The following is a 24,782-nucleotide window of genomic DNA, read 5'->3' on the forward strand; positions in this document are numbered from 1 at the left end:
TTGCTGCACTGTATTTAGCACTTAAATATTGTCCTGACTTTTTAAAACAAATTTCTGTTTCTGCATCTATGCTCCATAAACAGATTGTAAATTTCTAGCTGCTATTGACTTTTTCTGATAACATTCCCCATTCTTTATCCTTGCTACATGATGATTACAGATTTGGTAATCAGTTCATAGATACAAGTTTCTCATGTATAACTAGAAAATAATTAAATTAACTCATCAAATTTTCTTCCTTTCCTAGGTATTAACTACAGTATGTTCAATTACTACAGCTATCTATGTCTTTGGTCCACTTTCTACTAGTTTTTAAAGTGTCTGTGGCAGATAGCAACTCTTACGTCCACTTCCACAAGTCAGAACACTGTACCAAAAACACTGTCTGTGCTTAGTTAAATGGAAATTGCGTGAATTAAAAAATAAAGTAAGAAAAACATTGCTAAAATTGAAAAATATCTGTATAGTTCCTAGTGCAAAATTTTCTCTTTTTCATATCAATTGGAACACAAACTATTTTAAAAGTCTAATTTGCTCTCATTATATGACCATACAATACGAAGCAATGGACGAGGGATCCTGTTATTCTAGAATCCACATTCACATAAATTGACATTGATTTTTATGGTAATATTGGAGATAGCCTTAATTAATTATAAAGACACATAACAGTGCCTTTATTGCAAAAAGAAAGAAATATATGTTTATTTGTCATGCATACCACAAGAAGTTTCAAAGGATAAAATGTTTTAAAAATTGGTTAAAAAATTTTATTTTTGTCCCTTTTATCCTTCTCTGTTCTTTTTTTACTTAAAAGAGGAGGAGGATGGAAACATTTTATTAATTGCTTCTTTAATGAAGGTTTGGGTGTTTTGGACTTGTTCCTTCTCCCTAATTTAGATTGGCAAGTATGAAAGCAAAATTTTGCTACCTTGATTATTTCATTGGAATGTAAAAAGGACAATTGCTGGGTGTTTACCAGACTTTAAAATCAAAGGTACTGGGCCTGAGACATTTATCTGTGGTTAGCGTTAATCACAATAATATTAATAGCACATAATAGTGTCACTGGTCAGGAGTTTCTTGAGAAGTGGGAACTCCATTCAGGACCAGTGGGTTCCATAGCTTATGTATAAGGCATTCCAGCATTTGCCAGTCAGAGGTATAGACAGAGGTTTATTTAGGGAGTAGGTAAACATTCAAGGGAAAATGCACACAATCAATATTTATTGGGGTGGAGAGTTAATTAAAAATGCACAGGTAGATTTGTAGTTTTTCCAGGAATTAGGGAGTGACAGGTCTGGAAAAGTCAGTCAAACTTCTGAATGCCAATCTTATTTCCTTGTCCTTCCATGTCTCCTTTCTACTTATTTCTTCTATTGTACCTCAATAATAGTAACAATAGTAATTATTAAGAGCACTAGTTAATTTTATTTGTTGCTTTCTGGTGTCTCATACTGGGCTTAGTTCATTAAATATGGTTTAATTTATTTCTCATGCTTTCCCTGTGTGACAGTTTCTATTACTACAGGGAAGGAAGATGGACACTTTTCTTAAGGTTAATAATAATGAATATGTTATGAATGAGGATTCTGTGAACTTATAGTTTAATAAGAATGAAAATGAAAGGAAGGGGGTGAGGTTGTGGCTCAGTGGTAGAGCAATCACCTAGCACATGTGAAGCACTGGGTTCTGTCCTCTTTACCACATAAAAATAAATAACTAAAATAAAGGCATCTTGTCCATCTACAACTAAGAAAGTTTTTTAATGAAAGTCACACTTTCAATCCCCCCTTTCTGATTTAGTCAATTTGTGCCACTATACTCTTAATGTTCATAATATTCTTTTGATTACAGAATTTCCATGTTGAGCTTTTCCACTATCTTCATCCACTGCTAATATCAATAATATTAGTAACTTCCCTGAAACAGGCTTCAGCAGAGGTCTATTACTGAAGATCTTTGGCAGCAAGCTACAGCCCTTCAGGAAGGGGGTATCTGCTATAGATGGAAGTTGAACCAAATTGTTTCCCTGTACTATCCATAAACAGTTTTAGTTAATATAAACAGTTAACATTTGTTATCAATGTTTTTCAAGAAGTTGATCCATCTCTGAATTGACTCTTTGGTTCCATTCCATTTCCATGTCTCTTTTTTGCGGGGGAGGGGGAGGTTTAACATTGCAATGTTTCTATAAGGTTAAAATTGTGTAATAATGTAAAGTGTTTGGGAAAATGTCCAGTACATAATAAGCTGGCTAATTAGTAGATGACAATAATCATGATACTAATAACATAATTGTTCTTTACGGGATGATTGCATTTTTTTCTAGAATTCTTAATTTGCTGGTTGACCTAATTTTGCATAAAATTATTAAGGTGTAGACACTAGCTTTCTTTAAATGCCGGTGCTAATAAGACACAGTACTTCAGGTTCATTTGTGTATATATCACAAAAATGAGTTCAATCAATTAACCTTTGGTTTAATGATTGGCTTAATTAGTAGGGACATTGGTGGTATCCACTTTTGCATACATAATATCTGAGTTGTACTTTGTTGAGTTGTTGTATTTGCATCTCCTTTTAAAAAGGCTGCACCATTGCCTGACTGCATGATTTCTCAATAGAAAAAATAGTAATAATGAAAAGAAGAAAAGGGAAAGATGGAACTCATTTGAAAAAAAAAATAGAAGCCTTTTCAAAGATACTACTCTATATAAAAATGAGGCATGAAAGATAAGTAAATGTAGTTAAAGCATAACCAATGATCATGACAGAGCCCGCAAAGACTGAATTTATCATTTTTATTATGCATACCAATTCTTTGTTTATTAACATAATGATATTGTAATAAAATAAGAAAAAGGTTTCACAAAAGACCAGACAATGCCAGACAACTGATAAAAAGATGCTAAAATGTGCAGCTCCATGGAGCCTAGAGTTCCTTTTAAAGTTGATTTTGAATGACTTGGCAGGCAGGGAGTCTTCTAGGAGGAAATGCATCTTTGTCTGGGGTTAGGCTAGGGTTGGACTCCCAGGGCTCCAGTGAACTTTGGGGAGAAATTCCTGAGGCAGGACTCTGACAGACAGAGAGAGTCACTAGCTACTGGGAAGGGGGAGGAGAAGATTTACCATCACTCTCAGCAGATCTTCAGTTGCAGCTCTTCTCAGGCAGAGTATGCCAACAGACAGTCTCTCCTGGTTTTGTTTGTCTGTGGTGGGTAGCAGCAACCCCTGTGCTTCTGCAGTATTGAGATTATACCATCAACAAGCTCTGGGACATCAGTGATGCCAAGTGTCACTTAAGGACCTTTTCATCTTGTATATTGCTTTTGGAGCAGGGATATTCTAGCATGTGGTTTCTAGTCTTGCAGAATAGTAGCATTTTCGGGCTCCATGGACCTTATGTCATGCAGTCAAATCACCTCATTTTGCAGATCTAGAAACTGAGGCTGAAAGAGAAAGGATTTGCTCAAAGTTACTCATCTTGTCAGTAACAGACAACAGTGGAACTTCTGGTAAGTTGTATAGGCTCTCTGGGCCTTTCTTTACAAATCTATAGAATGGAATTGGAATAGGTCTAAATGATCTAAGATCTAAGATTCCTTCTTGTTTTAGTATTCTGCTTCTCTGACTTTTAAATTTCAGATGCAGTGATCAAGAGGCTTTTTTTTCTTTTTTTCTTTTTTTTTTTTTTTTTTGCCTCACTGGCTTTGATAAAGCATTTTGTTAAAGGCTAACATTCTGGTTAGTATTCTACATTGTGTATAAATATTTGTTTTAATTTGACCTAGATTAGGATTAAAAATTCTGAGAATGCACCCTGATTTTGAACGTGTTTGACTGTTTACCGTATTGCAGCCTAATATGATATTTTCTAATGACACTGTAATACAGGTTTCATATTATTGCCTCCATTACTTTATTTATTGTTTATTCATTGTTGAAAAGTTCAAGTCACTTGAATGGGTACGGCTCCTAAAAAAGTCATACTAACTTCTTGAGGCCCTAAGCAACTTAGTGAGATCCTGTCTCTAAATAAAATATATAAGGACTGGGGATGTGGCTCAGGGCTTAAGTGATCCTGGGTTCAGTCCTCAGGAACAACAACAATAAAAAAAAAAAAGACATGTTTTGAAGGATTAAAATGCCCTAATTGAGAACTTTGTTACCTGCAAGCATGAATTATATTTTCTTTTTTATATTGGCAGCACAAATACTTTAGACAGACTGACAGCAATGCCATCATGTAATGGCACTTATAAAAGCTTCCATCAACAGTGTGTGTGTTTAGTGTCTCCACATGGAACAAACTGGGTTATGGTAGTCAAAAGAGCCAAAGATTCAAAAATAAGATAGACTTGGGTTTTTAAGTTTTTGGCTCCATGTATAATTCAATAGAGTCCTGGGGATGGAGAGTTGGATAGTAATGGAGGAAGCTTTCTGCATATTCAAAGATTGAATATGTAGGTGTTAGACATCTGTTACATAAATGACATGTGATAGTTACACGTTGTGATACTCACAGGGGCATCAGAAGAATCAAATGATATATGAAGCATGTGAATGAAATGTTTCATCTTTTTGTATTGCATATTAAAACAAGTAGATGGCTGCATTAAAAAAATTCAAGAATCAAGAAAGAAATGGTATGGGAAGCAAATACTTTATTTTCCCAAGGTGGGGGGAAGGGGTAAATACAATATTGCTGCCAGAATATCCAATGTTCATATACTTCTTAAAATATTACCTCTATATGAATTACTTGGGGATATTATTAAAATGTGAACTCAGATTCAAGAAGTCTGAGATAAATTCTCAGATTCTGCACGTTTTAGAAACTCACAGGTGATGCTGATGCTGCTGGTCACCAGCCTTGAGTAGCACAATATTATCCCTGCAGGTTAATAAGTAGAATCAAAGGTCAACTAAGTATCTTACCATAAAAGATACACACATTTGGGGGGCTTTGTTTATCAACAAAGTGTCATCAAGGCTGGCCAAGCCCCATCTTGCTACACCATAAAGGAGCTTTCTGTATTTGCAGAATTTATTATGTGTTGAGAAAGCACTGGACTTCTGCTTGTCTGGGCTTTCTGGCTAATGGAAGCAAGGTGTGAGTTTGTATGCAATAGAATTAGGAATAATCAGGATCCAAAGAGCTTATGTATTGCCAAGGCAGTAGAGCTGCTTCTTGTTTCTTCACAAGGTCTTATCTAATAGAGAAACTATTAGAGAAGGCAATGGATTGAATACTGAATGCCAACCCAAGCATTCTGAGTATGCGATTGCTTGTTGTAACTCCTCTTTTTCCCTGTATTTATTATATTGGGTTAGATACCTCAATTTTCTAAAATAAATATGAACAGAAGGAAATGATGTGAGACTTTCCGTCTTCTTTTCTCTTTGAAATTAGATTCCTCAAGCAGGTACTGATTACTTATTTTACCACATAGTTGACAAGATACTTTGAGGCTAATAATGACCAAGAAGTTAATTTCTAAGTATTCTCAGTTTATGTACAGAGGATAAAGACAAGGGAGGGAGGGAAGAAAAGGAAAAGAAAACAAGCACAAGGCACTTGAAGTTTAGATAATACTAGATTTGGAAACAACATACTTAGAGATCTGAAAATCTGAAGCAAATTGAAATCAGGTCCACCAAGGAGTTAGCTTTGTGATGGAGAAAGAATTCGAGTGGGGATTTTGATCCTGGTCATTTGTACCTGCGCACAGAAAATAGCTTTACACAAAGTCTTTGTCATATTGGAGGTATATAAATGGAGAATAGAAGTCAAGATATGCAGGTTAGTTAGTTCACCTAGCTCCATGCTGAGATTGAAATGTCTTGGGAATCAGCATAAGATAAGGTTTTGTGAAGGACAGAGGAAATCCGTGTATAACAGATCCAGTCCTTAACTGTGGCTTCACTAAAACTTTGATTGTTCATGTGCCTTGGACCCTGAAAGGAAAAGATCACTTTTATGTAAACATTTCCCTTTAGCATATGGAACACAGTGCTTCAGTAGGCACGTGAGTCAGTGGAGGGGAGAAGAAACACATCTCCATATTGCCATATTTACTCAATAGGTCATCATTCCTTCTTTTCAACTCTGCCACTCAGATCTGATAAGGATTTTCATTTCTCTAACTTAGGGGAATTTGAATTTTCTCAAATAAATTTTTGCCATGACAGTTTCTTTGAAGTATTGGTTGGTGGTAAAGGAAAAGCCTTTTGTATCTCCCCTTCTTTGATGTGCTTTTCTGATTCTGCATTTTCCTGGCTGCTGCTGTTGCCTAGATAGGATGGGTCTGGGGTATTTATTATGTACTATCTCCAGAGCCAGTGCAGTCTCAGGATCAGGTGTAGGAACAACTGAGATAACTGAAGATCATTAACCATTATCAAACCCAAGGGCAAATTTGGAGTCATATTCATGAGTTGAAAAAAATTCAGAATTCAGAAGTGTTCAGGAATAAAGAGTGACTAGAACAAGACCTGGCCAGGGATTCACAGTGTGAAGTGTTTGTTCTCACTGGATATTGACTGTGTTGACTGATACTACTTTAAAGACTTCGGGGGTGGCCACTGTATCTCCTTATTGTCCACCCTTGAAAAATACACTCTTAAGAGCACAGATGTACAGTATGAACTTGTGCTACATAGAAACTTTGGATTCTTTTGAGTTTCGCTAGCAAAATAATATACCACTCCTACTAAGTTTTTTTTAAAATTTATCCAATTAAAAATTAGAGTCTCATGGACACAGACAATTATGAGTGTATGAGAATCTAAGTTTTTGTAAACTACATTCAGCTACAACACTTCCCAGCTTTATTTGCATTCTTTTAAGTTTGTTCTATCATTTCTACTGTCTTTAACTCATCTCCTCCCCGCACACCAAGTTTGGCAGTATGGGAATTGGGATACTTTGATTTTTTTTTTTTTTTGTCAACTTGTGATGTCAGTTCCAAATTATATAATAACCAAAATTTGAAGGCACAGATATTTCATACTGACAGGAGTTTTGCTGGCCATCTAGCATTCATTTTCTTTGTTTTTCAGTAAAAAGCAAAGAATAAAATAAGACATTGGAAAGAAATATGGGGAGTAGAGAAAAAGAAATGGAATTAGGAAATAAAACGAATATTTATTGTGTGCTAACACTTCTGAATGCTTTTCTAGTTTCTACATGTGCATAGTTGTACTTAACCCTTGCTATGACTTTCTGTTAGTTAGAGTCTGTCATTGGATGCACATCATCTGTGGGTGAAACAAAGAGAGATTCCAATCCAAAATCAAAGTCCTGCAGCCATGCCCAGCAGAGCTGAGCTAAAGGTCTGAATCTCCCACTGCTCTACCACCTGGCCCAGAAGTGAGATGGTGGTAGTTGCTGTAATGTACCATTCTGTACCGTTTTCACAAGGTATCTTGAACTATGCCAAGATAAGCAATTCAGATAAAGGACAGAGGGTAAAAACTGAGTAAAAGTTACAGATCAACTCCCTTCCAAACAGATTATTCTCTTCATTCACTTTGAACTTAACATATGTAAGGTGTTTTATAATAGTAATAATCTTTTTACATGAATATGACTTGTCTGTACCCTAGTCAGTGACATGGAATCATACTGGGTACTATCTAGCTCTTTAGAATGCTGATATATAGTCTGTACATGCTTAATATGCACACATTGCTTTATAAAATAAATCAAGATCACTTTTTTTTTTTTTTATTTGTACCTGCGCACAGAAAATAGCTTTAGACAAAGTCTTTGTCATATTGGAGGTATGTAATGCATATATAGACTTTGGTGTTACTAGTAAATGTGTTCTCAGCTCTGCACATTTGTTCTTTAAAGAGCTCTCTATATTAAGCACTTACTATGTGAGGAGTAGAATCAGTCAGAACTATCTGAGTTCTGCTGTTATAACAAATCATCCCTGAATAACATAATAGAAGTTTAATTTCTGTGAATGCGAAGTAGAATGTGGGCTTTGCTATTCTCCAAGGCATCTCCCTTTCGAGGGACGTGTCAGGGGGGCAGTCTGTTTCTATTTGTGGGCTTTATGTTTTCTATATATGGTTTCTAAATCAATGTCTATTCCATGGGGAAAGAGCTCCGTATGCTTCAGGGACTTTTCTTTGCCGTACCCTGCAATTGACACACTACATTCTGTTCACTGTTACAGAAGAAACCTGCCTACAAAGCCAAAGCAACAGCAGGGGTACACAATAACCCATTCTGGCAATCCCTCAGGAAGGATTTCAAATGAGTTACCCAGACCACAGAAAGAAGTTTATTAGAAAAAGTGAGAGTATAGATGTCCACTACAGGCACCAAACAGACTGCCTCTGGAGAGAATGTGTAGCTTTTACAGAGTCTGGATTTTTTAAGGGTTTGGATTCCTTTGTTCTCGCCTTAGTTTCCTCATTTCTGATTTATCAGCTTATTACATTTTGTATAGCCCTTGGTACTTTTTCTGTGTGAGAGTGGTAATGGCCTGGTCACAAGGAGTGGATGTAACATGGTCTTCATTCAATGATTCCTTCAAGGGGCTTCCTTTATTCCTTCGTTAATTATGGCTGGAGGAGATTTGGCATACTTGTTCCCATTTCCCAGACCCATGCCTGCCTTAATAAAGTTCCCTGTGATTTCCCAGTTCTGCGAACTAAGGACTCTCTTTGATGCATGTGTCCAATGTCCTTCCTGTAGGTATCTTTCCATGTCCTCCCTTCCATGCACCTGCTTATGGGCACATACTCTTGTTTTTCAGAACAATTTATTTGGCTCTACCTGACTGTGTTGATAATCATGAGGAGGGAATGTTCTGGGAAGTATAGTCTTCTCTGACCCTAGAGAAATAACCCACAGATACCAGTAGAATGTGGCTGTAGCTCAATGGTAGAGCTCTTGCCTAGTGCTGGCAGAGTTCTAGATTCCACGCCCAGAACTACAGTAAAACAAACACATAAGAAAACAAACAAAATAAACAGGAAACTAATATATATATATATATATATATATATATATATATATATATATATATATATATTTACATTTACACACATACACAGAGAGAGAGAGAGAGAAAGAAAGAGAGAGAGAGATAGAGAGAGAGAGAGATCATGAAGCTGTTGGTGTATTACAAGTTCTTGAGAGAACAAAGATTAAATTTGTTGTTGTTGTTGGTGGTGGTGGGGATGGGAGACTGGGATTGAACCCAGAGGTGCTTTACCACTAAGCCACGTCCCTAACCCTTTTTACTATATTATAAAATTTTGAATTAGGGTCTCACTAGGTTGTTTAGGGCCTTGACAAATTGCTGAGGCTGTTCTCAATCTTGAGATCCTCCTGTCTCATCCTCCTTAGTCCCCAGGACTACAGGCATACGCCATCACAGCAGGCTACAAAGATTACATTTTTAAAATGATCTCCTTCTATGAGAACTATAAAATCATATGAGGAAAATAATAATCATAGGGGAATATTTAGGAACATATTACAATTTGGCAGGGCCTATAGTTCCTTAGGCCAGCAGCTACTGTTTTCTTAAGAGAGTTCCTTTATCATCTGAAGTAATTAACTTGAGATTATTAAAAATGCCCATTTTATCTTATGCTCCTGCTGCCTTCTTTGTTATGTTAAATGGAGGTCAAACATATTTAAAAACCAAGCCTTAGTCTTGGAGCTTTGGAAAAAAATAAAATAAAAATGAGCTAGTGGCCTTGGGGCAGCTCTTTCTTTTTTCATAGGAGGAAGGGAATTTCCTTCCCCACTGTGCCTACAGCCCTGAAGGGCAAGATGAACCTGTACACCCTAATAGCTCTTTCTTTCTTGGGCACTTGTTCTTTATTCTGTCTCATAAATTATGATGGGTGTGGACAAATACTGAGACAGTTTGGTGTCCAGAGCCATGCAAAACAGCAAAGCATAGGCAATTTGGAAAGATCTACATTTTGAGAACAAATCAGTATAAAATAATAAAAAGGCCCTTGTGTTTTGTTTAGATTTCAGAGAATGAACAGGTCCAATGAGTTAGATTGAAGATTACATCACTTCAGAAAGTTTATAGATTTTCTTCTTGCGTCTGATACGAAAGTTTCTCTGAACCTTTTTTATTGAAAAATAATTGGTAAAGAAGTATCACAATTAGAGATTATCATGTTCATTTGTAAGAAATGGAAAAAAACTGCACCATTTTTAAAAAGTTTTTCTTGTAGTAAAAAGAATTTCTACTGTTTATATCTTATTTATTACCATACCATGCTTTAGTCATTGACTTGTGTATTTAGGTTTAGCTGTCAAGGGTTTCTTCTTGATAATTTTTCTTAATTTTCAACTTTCTTTGACTTCAAGGTCATGCCCATATAATGGGTTTGCTCTGGCATTCAGACATAAGGGTTTGGTAAAGGCTTTCAGCAAATTTGAAGACTAAGCATAATAGTTTCTGAAAACATGAAGATATTCTAGAAAGGCAAGCTGTGAAAAATTACACAAATAGCTCTTATGATAATAATGACATAATTGTGAACACATTTAATAGTTAGAATTCAGGTTTAGTCAAAGTGTTGCACAAACATTTTTATTTAATCTGTGTAGTTGTGTGCAATGGGGACTATTACTAAAGAGATGTTAAAGAAAATGTCCAATGTCTTATGACCACAGCACATCTTTCTGACTTATTTTAAATAAGTCAACTCTTATCTTGTTACAAAATATTTAGATGGTTTCTAAATGTATGGAAATCCACAAAACCAAAATATAAATATATGAAACTGCAACCTAAATTGTGTTTATTAAAAGCACTGAGAAGGTGTTCACTTTTTACACAGAAATATCCAGTGGAAGAATCAATTATGCCATAGCTCTATTGTCTGATTTTTAAAATTTGCTTCTTCCACATTCAAATATCAGTTGTCTGAGTCTAGCAGTCTCTATTTTGTCTTTTCTATATATTTTTATTTTATGGGTGATCAAGAACATTTGTGAAACATACAAAATGCTTTCTATGGTATATTATTAGCTTCTAATGATATTATAGATTTTTTTAATGACTTGGAAAGAGGAAAGAATGGAGTCAGAGACACCAGTTAGAAACTGCCACAGTCCAGGCAAGATGGTATGAAAGTAGTTAAAATCGTATCTCTGATGGGAGAAATCAGTCTCTACAAATAAGACCAATATCCTCTCCTGCAGAAGGAAGGCTCTTGAACTTGCAAAGACTTATTTCAATTATTTTGGCTTTTTTATATTTTACTTTCTTCTTGTTCACATTACAGAGGATTCTATTAATGAATAAGCATCTCTTTTAAAGAGTGAAAATACAAATGCACAGAAATTTTTTTTAAAAATTGAATGTACCTCTATAGTACATAAAAACTACTTCTGTAATTGATCTGCAAATTTTCCTTTCAAGTGATTTTTGTTCCCACTCTCTCTAGCAAGAACATGTCCAAGAACATTTATTGACTTGAGGGAATTTCTACCTCAATAAGCTTTGATGCATAATAGAATTTTATTTGTCCCATCTTACAGAGAAAGTTGAAATTGAGAGAAATAGTAGTGATCTTCTATTTTGTCCCTTGCATTATAGAAAGAGATTATATAAAAGGTTGACTCATCTATTCTTGATTTTAACCACTAGTGCCTTTATAACAGATATCAAATTTCAGATAGTTAAATAAGGAGAAAGTGACTTATATGTATGCATTCCAAATATGTGCAATACAAAATACAAACCATGTAAAAATTAAATATATGTATTTATATACATGCTTGATTTTGTGAGGTCTTGAATGTCACACTTTAGGAAATTGAACTTTTCATTTTGAACATCTACAATGCCTGCTTACATGTCATTTCTAAAATGTGCCTGAGTGAGTGTTCCTACTACATTTCTAAATAGACTTAAAAGTTGCTATCTTACAGGGCAGAATGAAGTGAGATAATTTAGACAAAGTGTTTGATTTTGCACCTTGCACTTAATAAGCATTAAATAAATTTTAAATATGCATATACTGTTTAAATATAGTTTGCATTATCACAAATGGATCATAGAATTTATTATAAGCATGCATGTTGGTAATACAAGTTTTTGGATACATATAAATACATAGATATGCACATATATATACTTTTAGCTTTTGTCTCTTAACAACAGCTTCACTAGGCAGATAGTCCTAGAGCTACCTTTGATGAAATTAGTTTGGGTTTGCATTTATTTTTGGTCATTTCTACTCTTAGAAGCTACTGTAAATCAGAAATTAGATGCCAGCCATGAAGTTCTGACTTCACCTGAGTTGAGATTCAAGCCTGGTTTCTATATCCTGCTCTTCCTCCTTTACTCACTCATGTCCCTACACATTATTTAATAATGATTTACTGGATCTCGGTTTTGCGCCAGCCATTATCACCTGCTTTCATGAATCTTACAGTCTGTAGAGGAACACACATAGAAGCAAACAATTGCAATAAAACAGTGTGAACGTGGGCAACACATGGGCCTTTTACAGTGAGGAGGTATCTACTCTTTCAGATGGACACCTGGTTTATTATTGTGGACATGTTTGCCTATAGTTAAGGTAAATAGAGAAGAATAGAAGCTAAAAAGAACAAACATCAAGGAGCATTCCGTTCTACATTTTATCTATCTCCTTGTCTTCATCTACCACCTACGTGCTGCTAAAGACGTTCAAATGATTATCAGTAATTGCTAACATCTTTTCTCATCCCAGAATCGGCAATCTGTAGGTAGATGCTCCATTGGTATCTAAAATTCTTTCTGCTTATGATAAATGTATTGTGTCCTTCCGTCTAACAAAAAAGTGTTTTTCTTCCATATGTTTAATGCCTATTCAATATATGAGCTCCTGAAAAATTCCTCCAACTTGAGTCTAGGAATCTCCTTCAATGTTTAGTGCCTGCACCATGTGGATGACGGGTCATCAAATCCTCCTTATCCTCTGCCAATTTTCTTTTTCATTCTCCTGGGTAAACACATGCAAACACACCCCTTGTGCCCCAAATTAGTAGGATAAGAAAGCAATTTTCAAGTTGCTAGGCAGCGGCAGATGAAGAGAAAGCTCAGAAAATTAAGTCAGTGACTTGGTTGTCAAGTACCATCACTCTGTTGTCTCTTTTTCTGTGCTTGTAAAATGTTTTTCTATTTAACATGGAATTAGAGTTTTAAATTCTATTGATCTGTAAACCTTAAAAACAGCCCCATACACATCTCTGCATCAATATTCTTATCTGCATTTGTTTTTCTCTTACATCACTAGTATCTTATTGTTCCAAGGGGAGTTCCAACTATGAATTGGCATCATTTTCAAAGATCCAACTGCTTAGGCTAGGGATAGGACATTAATTAGTAGTGCAGCTCAGACTTAGGGAGAAATACACTGCTTGTTGATGTTATCATTGAAAAGAAATGATTCACATCCCAGCCATCATAACAATGAAATATATCACAAATATGGCCCCGGTCATAATTTGTTTCTGAATATTCTGGAAATTTCTTTGTCATCTATACTCTTTAAAGAATCATTTGTTTATTCATAAATATAAATGCAAAAACGATCTGGAGCATAGTAGTAGTGTTACAGTAATTAGCACATCCTATTTCCTCTCAATCTGTAGATACAGATATAGCAGTAAATGCTTAGACCCCTAAACCTGGGAAAATGTTCCTAAGTCCCTAAATTAAATATATTGGAAAGAGAAATATGAAAATTTTTTTTTCTTTCTTTCTTTTTTATTTTATGTTTTTAAATAGTTTAATGTCCTGACAAATATGTGGGTGAGGGTGATACTAACATTAATATTATAAGCTAAAAAGAGCAGTTCAAATACATCTTTAAAATATGGGTCTTAAATGGTATAGAGCCATAGCTACAGAGGAAAAGGCTGCAAGGAGGGGGAGGAATTAAAAAAAAAAAAAAAGAAGACAATTGTTCCTTGAATAGGTAGTAAAAAGAAAAAGTTAAATTTGTCTTGAAAATGTCTTAAGTAAGAGGGTTATTAGTTTCTGAGTTCCCAAGTGACTATTTTTTTTTCCTTCTCTTTTGGCACGTATTAAAATGTCTGCTGTACCTTAATATTTCACATCTTTTTCTGCCGGCATATCCTGATCTGGGGTGGTAGCCTAGCATTGTTAGCAAGCAGTGGAGTCTTTGCAACATGCATTTTAATTGGTCCTCAGGTAAAATCAGATTTTCTGAGCAAAAAGATTTTGTGCAACTGTTACAGGACTGGGGCCTTCTGGGAAACTGAGGACACGCAAAAACTCCACCTTCAAACCTCAATTCTTGTGGTCAAGTCAGAAAGACTTCAGACATGTCACTCAGAGTAATGGGCATGAGTTTACTGAAGTGTTAAGGGAAAGCAGACACTCTCTGAAAGGAAAGCAAGGATCCGGGAGATGGGCAAGCAAGAAATGGAAGATGGAGATCAGGCAGAGATACACAGGAGAATTTATTTGTCAGAGCTGACAAATAAAGGAACATTTCTCCAGAGACAGAGAGAGGCAAAAGGGACTAGGGGTAAGGGACTGTTACAGACAAGCTCAGAGATAAGAGCTGGGTGGGTCCTCATTGGTGAGGTTAAAGGAGGAGTTGGTATGAGGAAGTGGTGATATGCTCTTGGGCCAGAAAGTGAATTTTTTCTTAAAATGGCAACTATCACTTAAGATGGCCATCCAGATGCTAAGCAAGGACCTGACATTCTCTCAGGAGAGAATGGGTGGTCTGAGAAAGTAAGGGGACCAGGTGCATTTCCTGCACTCAGTTTTCTTGGGGATCCCAGAGAAGTTTCCAAAGAGTCTCACCCTGGGCCACCTTTTGACTTTTGCCTGACAGCAGAATGACATCAGACTTTCAAGTCCCCAGTGCCTTGACAACTCTAGGTCACCTTGACCCATAGAATCAGTTCTAATTGGGTTCATAACCATAAATTCTTACAGATTTTATGGTTAGGAGGAATTATCCTTTTCTCCCTGAGTTTTGAGATCTGGTCTAGGAAAAAGGTCACAAAAGTCTCCCCTTTCAGAGTAACTTGGGTTTGTTCCTCTTGTCATTTTGGGTCTGCATTTCTCCTGCAGATAAGGAATAGTTTCTGAAGAATGTGACATATTCTCTCTACTTAAGCCAGGCAGAGCTACAGGTAAATTGCTTCTTGGAAGAGAAAGCATGTGAAAGGGTCAGCATAGTTGGCCCATTTTATAAAATTATTCCCTTAACTTCATGTTCCTACTATTCACATCTGTCTGTCCCCTACCACAGCCACCCCCAAAAAATCATTTCTCAGAGTTTCAAGGGAAAATACTGACGAGGGGCCTTACTACATTCTTTTTCAATATATTATCATATCTTTTAAATGAGAACAGGAAAAAATTGCACCAAGGGAAAGTCTCCTGATTCCCATTCACCTGTTGATGCAAACAGGAGTCATCTGTTTGAAAGGATGCCTTGTGCACATCCTCACAACAAGCAAAGGATCATTGTTTGCAGCAGCTTATACCTTACAGTGAGGTGTTTTAGATAAATATGAATGCTAGTCATTATGTGGCATTTAGTCTGCTTTCTGTAAACCAGATGAATGAGAGATTATTTGGATAGCATAATAGTTTTTAACATGGATATAGAAGGACAGTTTATTATCTGTTCTCTCCTTCTTCCTAAGAGGTATGTGTTTCACTTTGAAGTAAACTCTCATAAAAAGCTTGCAAGTCACAGTGCATCTTGTAGTTTTCTTGGAATGAAGTCCAAACTATAGTCTGTTTCGCTTTGCCAATTTATTTGGAATCTACAGAAACATGGGCATACATGGGATCCAAAACTCCAATAGATTCGGCCCCACTGGAAGAATGCAATGCTTTCAATGTGAAATTTTTGTAGTAAATGTCCTAGCCTTTCTGATAATGCTTAGTTGAGAATGGCTAATAGGACTGCATTTAGAAGAGAGGATTGAGGGAGATGGGAAAAGAATGAGCAATGAGAGAGACATGAGTTAATGGAAAGAGAAAGAGCTTCTGGCCGGAGGAGGAAGACTCTGGAGTCAGTCCTAGATTTGAATCCTCCCACTTATTACTGCTTTTCTCTGCAATCAAAACATTCAGAGTGCTTGCCTAGCAGGTATGAGGAGCTGGGTTCAACCCTCAGCATCACATATAAATAAACAAAGGAATTGTGTCCATCTACAACTAAAAATATTTTTAAAAAATAAAAATAAACATACAGATTGCTACCTGGATGACTGCTGTTTAACATATGACTCATCTTGCTCCTTCCTTACTTGGCAGGCAGCGGATCTGCCTTCAGTGGTGGACCTTTCCCCCTTCCTAACAAATCATTTAAATTTTTCAACGAAATAAAAATCCACTGTCTATTGTTGTGTTTCAGGTTTCTTATTTTTTCAAATAACCTTATTTAGAAATCTGTGATGTACTCTGGTGCTCTCCACCCCCACCCTTTTTCCCAGTGTTCTTGTTCTCTTTCCTTCTCTTTTTAGTACCCATTGTCTCTAAAGTTTACATAACCACAACCCCAGCTCTCAACAAGGAATAATTGACTCTAGAACGAAAGGGAGTGATCCTGCATTTAAATGAGAAGACTTTGCTGCCCTTCTCTCCTCCTCTTCCCTCCTCTCCTTCCAGAAAACAAACAAAACTGTGCTTCAGCTCTATGACCTTTTGAAATAATATTTTGGGGGAAAGAGTGTCAGTGGTAAACTGACTGACCTATTTCTAACTTCGGGAAGAAGCTGTGTTTAAAGGAGAGAGAATAGAGAGGTAGGTAGGCTGAGGACTGCCGCCGTCATAATCATCGCCTTGGAAGGAACATCATCTACTTATGTAGAATGGGAGGTATAAATATAGGATGACTTTTACACACCCCTGATCACCCAGGGGAGCAGGGAAGGCAGGCAAAGATTATTTAATTAATTTGAAAACCAGATTCCCGCCATAACTTTTATGCACCATGCCTGCTGGCTGCAGCTTCCGGGTTCTGTTTATTTGGGTGGTGTCCTCCACCTAGCTTTGTTTTCAGAAGGATCACTCTTCTTAAGAGTGGACTACTTTATCAGTGCTCTGTGTTCCAAAATTTATTTCATGTGATGGTGCCCTATGCATAATGACAGAGAATAACAGCCTTTAGGTCTCACCTTTCAGGACAGGGAGGCTGAAATTTAATTAATGAATTCTGTAAGATCCTTTAGCACCCTGAGATAAAAGACTATAACCTTGGAGAACTGTCATTTCCTTAGTTCTTAAATCAATTCCTGTAGAGCCAAAAGGCATTTAAATAACTATTGAAATGCAAAATGTGCGGCATGTGTACATACATATGTACATATATGAAATAAACAGCATTTTAATCCTGAAAGTTCCATTTCAGGATAAAAATGCTGTTTATTTCATGTATGAAAGTTGACCCCACATGTTACCTAATTTTAAATCTGAGGCTCAGAAGGAATTTCACAAGATCATAGTACATATCAGGACCACAATCTAGAAGAAACCTGGTATCTGTTAGCCTCTGTGCTTTGCATGACATGGAAGACAATCTTGGTGTAGATATTCTATATATAAGTGCAACCTGACCAAGCCCTGAAAGAGAGATGGTTTGTGATTGGCCTCAAACCACTTTTAAATATAAACAGGGTTATTACTGCTGTATAACATGAATAACTTTTCATACCATTGGATATAGGAGATGATATGGATTTGAAGCCAGCTCTATGTTAGGGAAATATTACTGGCAACAACCCTTGTTATTTGCCCAGGCAGCAACCACCTGTAATTGAATGTAATATTGTGGTGGTGTTGAAAAGGCGTTGTTGAAAATTGCTTGTAGGAAGTACATGGAGGCCAGAAGATTGAATTTATTGGATTGAAATTGATCTAGCCTGAAATTGTTACTATTAGGATAGGTTAGTAGTCTGAGTCATAATAGAATGAGCTGTAGATTTTGAATTCAATAACTTGGGAGAGAATATCCAAACCAGCATTCTCTTTATTAACTGCATGGCTTCGGGCAAATAACAGAACTTCTCTGTGTCTATATGTGTGCTTTTGTAAAACTAAACTAGATTTTTCAGATCATGTACATTTAGTGAGAATTAAAATGAGACAATTTAGGGTAAGCTGAATTAAATAGTGCTTATGACATGACTATAGTAAATTGTTAATTTTCTGGGTCTTTTCAATCTTCATCTAAATCTAAAGAAAGTGTCAGTAAGGATTAGGGAGTATGTTTGTGGTTTGTTACATGGACACAATCCACCAGAAGGGTTTTATGCTACCAATAGGATGTCTGTATCCTCTAGTAATCATGGAACTTCTCTAAGATTTTATGATCTTACTGCTAGATGTTTCCATCCATTACCTCACGTTTGGTTGGCTAAATAAAACCTTTTAAACACATGAGACAGGAAGGGAACAATAGACCTCATTGTGTTAAAACTTCATGTTTATGGTAAAATCCTTCTTCCTAAGCTTACTTTGTTGTAGTATAAAATTTTACTTTGGCACTAGAATCAGCTTAATCAATTAATTCCAAAGTTTCCAAGAAGTCATACTAAACACTATTCTTTTCCCTCCCAGTGGAGACCACACTCACTCATGACAGGGTTTTAACTATTCAAATAGCTCCTGTTTGCTTCTCTAGAAATAATGAATTTAGGCACTTGATTCAGGTAACCCAGCTGTCTGGATAATTCATGCTTTTATGCGCGCAGCTTGTAGGGATTCTTTTCCACAATAGTTTTATTAGTCTCTCCACATTTCACAATTACTTGTTCTGAGTCAATAATAGTGGCCTATATAGCAGGTTCTTAGAGTTGTTGTATTGACTATATGATTTTAAGAGCACAGTTTTGACCTTCATCTGTCTAATATTGTCTTGGTGGGATTCTGCCTAAGAGCACAGTAGAGATAATAAACAAATTGACATTTGGGAACATTCCAACTTTTTAAAGCTATAAGAGTAAGATCAGTAGATGAATGAATATCAGAAGTCATATTAAGTTATTGATGATTTCCATTCACAATAATTCCTTAATTTTTTTAGTGCTAACATTTTGGTACTAAATGATAGAGGCACAAGATGAATTAATGATAGAGACACAAAATGAATTAAAACAGACTCTCTCTTTCTATGAAACAGCTTTAAGTATTTTGGGAGGCACAGAACCTGGAGAGGTAGTTGTGTTATAATGTGATGGGTACAATGCAAATCATGGTAGAACTAATTGCTTTGCTAAATTCTCTTAACTGAATTTGGGGAGGAATTGTGTGTTTAAATGTTTCCCCAAGGAGCTGATGCTTAAGGTAAGACTTAAAGGAATAAGAATTAGCCAGGAAAGGAAGATTCAAGGAATATGAGTTGTTAACTTATGTTCCATAGAGTTTTTGTCTTTTATTCCAGCATTGGAAGGCCATAAAACATTACACTTTCTGGTGGCCTTTTAAATAACAACTGAGAGAGGGCAACAGAAAACAAAGCAGGTTATAGCATTAGAATCAGGGAACTAAGACACTGAGGGCTACCTGCCAATATAGAAGGAAAAAAGTATTTTGGAGTGAAAATAATTGCAATATAGCTATCCTTTATGAAATCCATACTCTGTGCAAGCTAGGAATTTTACATATTATTTGTATATGAAGCACCTTTCCCAAAACTTGTTTGTTGAAAGCAAGGTCCCTAGTGCAGCAAGGTTCAAAGGTAGGACATTAGGGAAATAATTGGTGAGAGTTGTAACCTTACCAATGGATTAATCAATTTTATGGACTGATAATTTGAGAGTTCTACTGGGTGGTAATTGTAGTCTGGTGGGAAGTGTTGGGCCATATCTGTGTACCTCCCCCCATGTCTTAAACCGAATAGCTTTCCTCTCTCATGCTCTTCCACTGTGGTATCTGGTCTCACCTCCGAAATGGAGTCAGCTGACCATGTACTGAGACTTCGAAAACATGAGCCCAAAATAAACTTTTCTTTTCAAAGTTTGTCAGGTACTTTGGTCATAGTCACACAAAGCTAACACATATAGCGTTTCTTATTTAACCCCTGCAACAAAATTATGAGTTCAGAATTATGCCAGTTTTAGAAATGAATCAATCAATAAAAGCTTACAGGAAATTGCATATACACAGATTTAAGTTGAGGGGTTGAGACTAAGAATCTGGTTTACTTTAGTCGAAATATCATCATCTTTGGGCTATATTGTCCTGTCTTTATGTTCAGTTGCACTTGTCATTATGCATTTATTATGGGCACCATAAGTTATTTAAGGCATAAATTATAGAAAGCTGGAAAAGTAAGACAAATAATGAAAGAATTGGACTTTGGGACATATACAGACAGAGTAAAATTTATTGAATAAATTCCACCTTGTAGAGATGGATTTAAACAAACATGGCAAAAGACATGAATGCTAAATGTAACTTAAGTTATAAATAACCAGATCATTATGTAATAAGGATTTTAATGATTTTAAAGGTTTGACAGCCTCTATAGAATAAAAAGTTATTGTATTTTCAAAGCTATCTTGTGGGAACTACTCAAAACTTAATCACTTGAGGATGTAAATTTAAATTAGATAGAACATGTCTCTGATATCTGAAATGGTTTCTCTGCCTAAAATGTATGCACAAACACACGTATCATTCAAAGGCTTAATTTTTATAAAATTCATATCTCAATGCATTTAAATAATGATTTTTAATTTAAGAAGGAATACACTTAGAAGAGGATATCTTTTAGAAATTAATTTTCAGGTAGAAGCTAAACTATTATAAAATATGTTTTAGAAACTGAAAACTCCTTAGAGTGAGTTGGGAAACATGTAGTCATTTTAAAATAATTAGTTTTGTAAAGGAAAACACGAATGGATGGTCTTGGAGAGGAGGCAAAGAATTAATTTCCCAGAAGGCCCTGTAGGTAAAATTGTGGTTGGCACATCTTGTTCTGCAGATACATCCCTTATTGGTATCTTGACTGTTCTCTTGGGTGACATTTTGAATTAGCATGTGCTAATGATTGTCCAATATCACAATCAAGAAAGTCACCTTTATGGGCTGGGTTTGTGGCTCAATTGGTAGAGTGCGTACTAAGCATGTGTGGGACACTGGGTTAGCTCCTCAGTACGACATAAGGACAAAATAAAGATATTGTGTCCATGTAAGACTAAAATAATATATATTTTTTTAATTTTTAAAACAAAACAACAAAAAAAAGTAAGTTACTTTTCAGATATTTCACTCTGGATGAGCCCAGTCTTGATTGCCCTTCTCGAAGAAGTCTGAAAGGAAATAGCCAAAGTAGTTACCCAAACTTGGTATGTAGAAGTTTCAGGTTTCACAATGTACGTATAATCTGCCCAATCCCCCTGGATGCTCCTTATTCAGCAGTGAAAAGAAAATCATGTTATAGAAAGGGAACATCCAGCTTGCCTGACACTTTTTGGTACTTTGCTCTGGATCCCTGGGTTATACTAATATTCATTTTCTCCTGCCTAATGCATATTTAAGTCTGGCATCTTTTCTCCTTTTGGTTTTTAATGATTTCTTTCCATTTTCTATTCCTACTCCTCAGCCAGCCCAGGCCTCATACCCTCTCTGATAACATGAGAAAACATGATACTATTTTTGCCATGTGAACAGATACCCACAGATTCACCCATACTGAGGGTTGGACTTATTATCCTTTCATTCAGTCTTTTTATTTTTTTTCTTGGGTGGTAGTGGAGTTCATGGATTGAACTCAGGAGTACTCAACCACTGAGCCACATCCCAAAGCCCTATTTTGTATTTTATTTAGAGATAGCGTCTCACTGAGTTGCTAAGTACTTTGCTCAGTTGCTGAGTTGCTGAAGTTGGCTTTGAATTTAGGATCCTCCTGCCTCAGCCTCCCAAGCGGCTGGGATTACAAGACTGTGCCACCACCATGCCCAGCCCATTCTGTCTTTACAGTGTAAAGACAGGCTGTATTTCTAACTTTTTCTTGTATTTGTTTTTAACTTTTTTCCAGTACTATGGATCAAACTCCAGTCATCTTACAGACCAAACAAATGCTTTACCAGCCCTTTCCATCTTATTTCGAGACAGCGTCTCACTAAGTTGCCCAGACTGACCTCAAATGTGTGATCCTCCTGCTTCAATCTCCCAAGTAGCTAGAATTACAGGCACACATACCTGTGCCTGGGGACTTTCTGTTATGTCCTAAATATGCCTTTCCTCCAGTCAGACTGGTAACTATTCATCGTCCGTAAACACCAGCTTATGCTCCATTATTTTTCAGCTTTCACTCAAGTGGTTTTCTCTGGTCTGTTCACATTTATCCATGTATTGAAACTCCACCACCACTTTCTAACAACAGACCTTGATCTTTCGTACTAAGTAAACCCTTTCCCTGCTTTAAGCCTGCATGTCATTTACCTTGTTATCTTCCCTATGGACACATCCTAATTCACTGTGAGCAATCACTGGGTTACCTCAAATTTCCAGCACAGAAATTTCAGCATGAGAGGTGATGGATGAATGTGTATTGAATGTACAGGAATTATTTCTTTGAAACACATAGTTTTATTCAAGTGAAAATTGAATTCTGAAGCAAACAAAATGTTCACAGAGAGGGATAAATTGGTTATATACATCTATCTATATATATAAATTTTTGCTTCAGTCATTAAAATTGTTTACAAAAAAATTTTAATGCCCTAGGAACATGATTAAAGTACATTCTTGACATACCCAAGAAATTCTTTCTGTTTCCTTCAGAGGTCCCAGAATTTTTAATAATGGTATAATAATAATTGTTGAATCTTACTTGGTAGAAATTTATAATGTGTCAGGGTATCTTCAGTTATCTTGCATCTTATTGAATATAGAAAAATAAATGGAGGCTCAAAACAGCTAAATGGTTTTCCCCAAGATCAAATACTTTAAGTGAAATAATGAAATATTATGATTATGGACACTGAAATTGGAACACCTGAAATCGAATCATTGTTCCATCCCTCATTTTATTACTTGTCCTCAATTTATGAGTTATTAGTATGTAAGGGAGATAATATAGTTGTGAACATCCAATAAGTAACACAACAGAATGTAGAAAGTTTGAGTTAAAATTAGCTATTCGTAAATCCATAAGCTAGTATCATACTTGGTTAAATAAACATCTGTGGACTAAGTGAAGAAATGGAAGTAGTATTGGAACCCAAATCTGGATGGTGTTCTTCAATGGGCTTTCTCATCCTCTTCTTATTGACAACCTTACTATTCTGATGAGTTACTACATACACAGCAAAAACTATAGAACAAGAATCTCACACTGCTGTCCAAATTAAGGTCAATCTAATAGATTTGTTCATCAGCTTAAACTATATTCATCCTGCATGATTCAATTTTTTTCTCTTAGAAAAATATAAATCATTATATGTCAGGCACATTTAGAAAAAAGTACAAGCAGTGTAATATGTGAATTCTAAGGACTACTATAGTGCTAAGGGGAGAAAGCTGAAAATATATTGGACACACAGGATTCTAAGTGTGTGCTTGAAGAATAGTTGTGTTGATCTCGCAGCCTAGAGTAGAGCAATGGTCGTCAGAGGCTAGCAGGGGTAGCATGGATAGAAAGGTGGGATTATGTGCACCAAAATGCAGTTAGGAGGAGTTGTAGTGATGAATTTATTATATATATTCCAAAATAGATAGAAAAGAAAAATCTAGAGGTTTCCTCACACATAGAAATGATACATGTTTGGGAAGCTAAAATGGTAATCATGCTGATTTGATCATCATTGTATTGTTCATGTACACAATGTATACACATATAGAATTACCATACTGTGCTACATAACTATGTACAGCTACTATGTGTCAATGAAAAAATAAAAATTTTTTAACTTCAAAAATAGAGAAATGTTGACTGAAAAGAACTAGGAAATGTACCGAAAGTGTTAAGAGAGATTGTATTTTGATAATAAAATTATGTATAATCTCCTTTTGAAATGTTTTAAGTATTTCTGTGCACTTTTAAATATTCTAATTTCTGTTATCTTTATATTAAGAAAAATATGATTAAAAATGTCAGGTCTTTAGGCCTAAAGAACTGAATTCATTAGCTGCGGATCTAGAACTTCTGAAGCTAAGATTCAGCTTGAAAGCTGTTGCTTTGAATCTTTAATACATATCAAATGATCTTCTACAGTATTAACAAGGATGAATTCCTACCCCAGGAGCACTTTGTGTTCCTTGCAAGGTCATCCAAGAAAGGTAGCGATCACACACAGTAGCCATGCATTCATTCTAATTAATACAATTAGGAATAAAATGATCTTCACAAGATAAATGGCATATCTGAGTTTGGAAGATCAAATAGACTGACTGATGCCCTCTCTCCAGCAGTAATCTTTTAGGTATCTACAATAGCATGGATACAAAAAGCCTGTTGAATTCTAAAACTTTTGTGAGGGTTACAATTTTTGGCAGGCTCGGGGCCTACAGGCTTTCTACCATAAAACTCAACACATTTCAGCGATTTTCACTCCAGCTCAGAAGATAAATGATTACAGGAAGCCATAGTCTTAAAAGATTCACCATTCAGAGGTATTTGGACAATTACAAACAACAGACCAGTGGCTCTGGTGAATGCAGCTGAGGGTAATTTGGCATGTTGAAATTCCCTGGATGGAAGAGTGATGCAACTGTTCTTTCCTCTCTCTTTCTGCTTTCTTTCTTTCTTTCTCCCTTACTTCAGTTCTTTCTTTCTTTTTAAAGGAA

The 24,782-nt window shown here is 35.9% G+C and overlaps 1 protein-coding gene across 12 annotated transcripts in view; it reads left to right on the top strand.

Moving 5' to 3' along the window:
* Lrrc4c (leucine rich repeat containing 4C) overlaps nucleotides 1-24,782 on the top strand; it is a 1,114,683-nt gene that overhangs the window by 996,367 nt on the left and 93,534 nt on the right. For 8 of the 12 annotated variants that reach the window (XM_040284480.2, XM_078046210.1, XM_078046209.1 and 5 more), the window contains one exon: nucleotides 3,438-3,518. The exons of the other annotated variants lie outside the window; for them this stretch is intronic. The gene's annotated coding sequence lies outside the window, so the exon portion shown is untranslated. The remainder of the gene's footprint in view (nucleotides 1-3,437; nucleotides 3,519-24,782) is intronic. 12 annotated transcript variants of the gene reach the window in all.

This window comes from Ictidomys tridecemlineatus, chromosome 4 (assembly GCF_052094955.1).
Source record: "Ictidomys tridecemlineatus isolate mIctTri1 chromosome 4, mIctTri1.hap1, whole genome shotgun sequence".
NCBI lineage: Eukaryota > Metazoa > Chordata > Mammalia > Rodentia > Sciuridae > Ictidomys > Ictidomys tridecemlineatus.